The sequence below is a fragment of the Phalangium opilio genome, unplaced genomic scaffold (assembly GCF_054372755.1).
Source record: "Phalangium opilio isolate 3A_F unplaced genomic scaffold, DU_Popi_V2 ptg000505l_1, whole genome shotgun sequence".
NCBI lineage: Eukaryota > Metazoa > Arthropoda > Arachnida > Opiliones > Phalangiidae > Phalangium > Phalangium opilio.
Window position 1 is genome coordinate 2430586 of NW_028324239.1, and position 5456 is coordinate 2436041.

At 48.2% G+C, this 5456-nt stretch overlaps 1 non-coding gene across 1 annotated transcript; it reads right to left on the bottom strand.

Moving 5' to 3' along the window:
* Nucleotides 1–3488: 3488 nt before the first annotated feature.
* On the bottom strand, nt 3489–3561 carry TRNAN-GUU (transfer RNA asparagine (anticodon GUU)). The gene has a single exon. It is a non-coding gene; the product is annotated as a tRNA-Asn (tRNA).
* Nucleotides 3562–5456: the final 1895 nt, after the last annotated feature.

The following is a 5456-nucleotide window of genomic DNA, read 5'->3' on the forward strand; positions in this document are numbered from 1 at the left end:
TAACCATTGAGCCACGGATGCTCAGAAATTAAATGGTTGTCAGGTATTGTGGAAAAGTTATGACTTTTCACGCTACATCAGAGACCCCACAACACCTCTCGCGGGTGGGCTCGAACCACCAACCTTTCGGTTAACAGCCGAACGCGATAACCATTGCGCCACGGAAGCCCAAAAATTTAATGTTCGTCAGGTATTGTTGAAAAACTCTGACTTTTTACGTTACATTTGAGACCCCACAACACCGCTTCCGGGTGGGCTCGAACCACCAACCTTTCGGTTAACAGCTGAACGCGCTAAACATTGCGCCATGGAAGCCTAAAAATTAAATGTTCGTCAGGTATTGTGGAAAAACTCTGACTTTTTACGTTACATTTGAGACCCCACAACACCGCTCCCGGGTGGGCTCGAACCACCAACCTTTCGGTTAACAGCCGAACGCGCTAACCATTGCGCCATGGAAGCCTATAAATTAAATGTTCGTCAGGTATTGTGGAAAAACTCTGACTTTTTACGTTACATTTGAGACCCCACAACACCGCTCCCGGGTGGGCTCGAACCACCAACCTTTCGGTTAACAGCCGAACGCGCTAACCATTGCGCCACGGAAGCCCAAAAAGTAAATGTTCGTCAGGTATTGTGGAAAAACTTTGCCTTTTTACGTTACATTCGAAACTTCACAACACCGCTCCCGGGTGGGCTCGAACCACCAACCTTTCGGTTAACAGCCGAAAGCGCTAACCATTGCGCCACGGAAGCCCAACAATTTAAAGTTCGTCAGGTATTGTGGAAAAACTCTGACTTTTTACGTTACATTTGAGATCCCATAACACCGCTCCCGGGTGGGCTCGAACCACCAACCTATTGGTTAAAAGCCGAACGCGCTAACCATTGAGCCACGGAAGCTCAGAAAGTAAATGGTTGTCAGGTATTGTGGAAAAGTTATGACTTTTCACGCTACATCAGAGACCCCACAACACCTCTCCCGGGTGGGCTCGAACCACCAACCTTTCGGTTAACAGCTGAACGCGCTAAAAAATATGCCACGGAAGCCCAAAAATTAAATGTTCGTCAGGTATTGTGGAAAAACTCTGACTTTTTACGTTACATTTGAGACCCCACAACACCGCTTCCGGGTGGGCTCGAACCACCAACCCTTCGGTTAACAGCTGAACGCGCTAACCATTGCGCCACGGATGCTCAGAAATTAAATGGTTGTCAGGTATTGTGGAAAAGTTATGACTTTTCACGCTACATCAGAGACCCCACAACACCTCTCGCGGGTGGGCTCGAACCACCAACCTTTCGGTTAACAGCTGAACGCGCTGCGCGCTAACCATTGCGCCACGGAAGCCCAAAAATTTAATGTTCGTCAGGTATTGTGGAAAAACTCTGACTTTTTACGTTACATTTGAGACCCCACAACACCGCTCCCGGGTGGGCTCGAACCACCAACCTTTCGGTTAACAGCCGAACGCGCTAACCATTGCGCCATGGAAGCCTATAAATTAAATGTTCGTCAGGTATTGTGGAAAAACTCTGACTTTTTACGTTACATTTGAGACCCCATAACACCGCTCCCGGGTGGGCTCGAACCACCAACCTTTCGGTTAACAGCCGAACGCGCTAACCATTGCGCCACGGAAGCCCAAAAAGTAAATGTTCGTCAGGTATTGTGGAAAAACTTTGCCTTTTTACGTTACATTCGAAACTTCACAACACCGCTCCCGGGTGGGCTCGAACCACCAACCTTTCGGTTAACAGCCGAAGCGCTAACCATTGCGCCACGGAAGCCCAACAATTTAATGTTCGTCAGGTATTGTGGAAAAACTCTGACTTTTTACGTTACATTTGAGATCCCATAACACCGCTCCCGGGTGGGCTCGAACCACCAACCTATTGGTTAAAAGCCGAACGCGCTAACCATTGAGCCACGGAAGCTCAGAAAGTAAATGGTTGTCAGGTATTGTGGAAAAGTTATGACTTTTCACGCTACATCAGAGACCCCATAACACCGCTCCCGGGTGGGCTCGAACCACCAACCTTTCGGTTAACAGCTGAACGCGCTAAACATTGCGCCATGGAAGCCTAAAAATTAAATGTTCGTCAGGTATTGTGGAAAAACTCTGACTTTTTACGTTACATTTGAGACCCCACAACACCGCTCCCGGGTGGGCTCGAACCACCAACCTTTCGGTTAACAGCCGAACGCGCTAACCATTGCGCCATGGAAGCCTATAAATTAAATGTTCGTCAGGTATTGTGGAAAAACTCTGACTTTTTACGTTACATTTGAGACCCCACAACACCGCTCCCGGGTGGGCTCGAACCACCAACCCTTCGGTTAACAGCTGAACGCGCTAACCATTGCGCCACGGATGCTCAGAAATTAAATGGTTGTCAGGTATTGTGGAAAAGTTATGACTTTTCACGCTACATCAGAGACCCCACAACACCTCTCGCGGGTGGGCTCGAACCACCAACCTTTCGGTTAACAGCTGAACGCGCTGCGCGCTAACCATTGCGCCACGGAAGCCCAAAAATTTAATGTTCGTCAGGTATTGTGGAAAAACTCTGACTTTTTACGTTACATTTGAGACCCCACAACACCGCTCCCGGGTGGGCTCGAACCACCAACCTTTCGGTTAACAGCCGAACGCGCTAACCATTGCGCCATGGAAGCCTATAAATTAAATGTTCGTCAGGTATTGTGGAAAAACTCTGACTTTTTACGTTACATTTGAGACCCCATAACACCGCTCCCGGGTGGGCTCGAACCACCAACCTTTCGGTTAACAGCCGAACGCGCTAACCATTGCGCCACGGAAGCCCAAAAAGTAAATGTTCGTCAGGTATTGTGGAAAAACTTTGCCTTTTTACGTTACATTCGAAACTTCACAACACCGCTCCCGGGTGGGCTCGAACCACCAACCTTTCGGTTAACAGCCGAAGCGCTAACCATTGCGCCACGGAAGCCCAACAATTTAATGTTCGTCAGGTATTGTGGAAAAACTCTGACTTTTTACGTTACATTTGAGATCCCATAACACCGCTCCCTTGTGGGCTCGAACCACCAACCTATTGGTTAAAAGCCGAACGCGCTAACCATTGAGCCACGGAAGCTCAGAAAGTAAATGGTTGTCAGGTATTGTGGAAAAGTTATGACTTTTCACGCTACATCAGAGACCCCATAACACCGCTCCCGGGTGGGCTCGAACCACCAACCTTTCGGTTAACAGCTGAACGCGCTAAACATTGCGCCATGGAAGCCTAAAAATTAAATGTTCGTCAGGTATTGTGGAAAAACTCTGACTTTTTACGTTACATTTGAGACCCCACAACACCGCTCCCGGGTGGGCTCGAACCACCAACCTTTCGGTTAACAGCCGAACGCGCTAACCATTGCGCCATGGAAGCCTATAAATTAAATGTTCGTCAGGTATTGTGGAAAAACTCTGACTTTTTACGTTACATTTGAGACCCCACAACACCGCTTCCGGGTGGGCTCGAACCACCAACCTTTCGGTTAACAGCCGAACGCGCTAACCATTGCGCCACGGAAGCCCAAAAAGTAAATGTTCGTCAGGTATTGTGGAAAAACTTTGCCTTTTTACGTTACATTCGAAACTTCACAACACCGCTCCCGGGTGGGCTCGAACCACCAACCTTTCGGTTAACAGCCGAACGCGCTAACCATTGCGCCACGGAAGCCCAACAATTTAATGTTCGTCAGGTATTGTGGAAAAACTCTGACTTTTTACGTTACATTTGAGATCCCATAACACCGCTCCCGGGTGGGCTCGAACCACCAACCTATTGGTTAAAAGCCGAACGCGCTAACCATTGAGCCACGGAAGCTCAGAAAGTAAATGGTTGTCAGGTATTGTGGAAAAGTTATGACTTTTCACGCTACATCAGAGACCCTACAACACCTCTCCTGGGTGGGCTCGAACCACCAACCTTTCGGTTAACAGCCGAACGCGCTAACCATTGCTCCACGGAAGCCCAGAAATTAAATGGTCGTCAGGTTTTGTGGAAAAACTTTGGCTTTTTACGTTACATTTGAGATCCCACAACACCGCTCCCGGGTGGGCTCGAACCACCAACCTATTGGTTAAGAGCCGAACGCGATAACCATTGAGCCACGGTTGCTCAGAAATTAAATGGTTGTCACGTATTGTGGAAACGTTTTGACTTTTCACGCTACATCTGAGACCCCACAACACCGCGCCCGAGTGTGCTCGAACCATCAACCTTTTGATTGATAGCTAAACGCGCTAACCATTGCGCTACGGAAACCCAAAAAATAAATGGTCGTCAGGTATTGTGGAAAAACTCTGACTTTTTACGTTACATTTGAGATCCCACAACACCACTCCCGGGTGGGCTCGAACCACCAACCTATTGGTTAACAGCCGAACGCGGTAACCATTGCGCCACGGAAGCCCAAAAAATAAATGGTCGTCAGGTATTGTGGAAAAACTTTGGCTTTTTCACGTAACATTTGAGACTTCACAACACCGCTCCCGGGTGGGCTCGAACCACCAACCTTTCGGTTAACAGCCGAACGCGCTAACCACTGAGCCACGGAATCTCAGAAATTAAATGGTTGTCAGGTATTGTGGAAAAACTTTGGCTTTTAACGCTCCATCTGAGACTCCACAACACCTCTCCCGGGTGGGCTCGAACCACCAACCTTTCGGTTAACAGCCGAACGCGCTAACCATTGCGCTACGGAAGCCCAAAAAATAAATGGTCGTCAGGTATTGTGGAAAAACTCTGACTTTTTACCTTACATTTGAGATCCCATAACACCGCTCCCGGGTGGGCTCGAACCACCAACCTTTTTTTTAACAGCCGAACGCGCAAACCATTGCGCCACGGAAGCCCAAAAATTAAAAGGTCGTCAGGTATTGTGGAAAAACTTTGGCTTTTGACGTTACATTTGAGATCCCACAACACCACTCCCGGGTGGGCTCGAACCACCAACCTATTGGTTAACAGCCGAACGCGCTAACCATTGAGCCACATAATCTCAGAAATTAAATGGTTGTCAGGTATTGTGGAAAAACTTTGGCTTTTTACGTTATATTTGAGATCCCACAACACCTCTCCCGGGTGGGCTCGAACCACCAACCTTTCGGATAACAGCCGAACGCGCTAACCATTGCGCTACGGAAGCCCAAAAAATAAATGGTCGTCAGGTATTGTGGAAAAACTCTGAATTTTTACGTTACATTTGAGATCCCATAACACCGCTCCCGTGTGTGCTCGAACCTATTGGTTAACAGCCGAACGCTCTAACCATTCAGCCACGGAAGCTCAGAAATTAAATGGTTGTCAGGTATTGTGGAAAAGTTATGACTTTTCACGCTACATCAGAGACCCCACAACACCTCTCGCGGGTGGGCTCGAACCACCAACCTTTCGGTTAACAGCTGAACGCGCTGCGCGCTAAC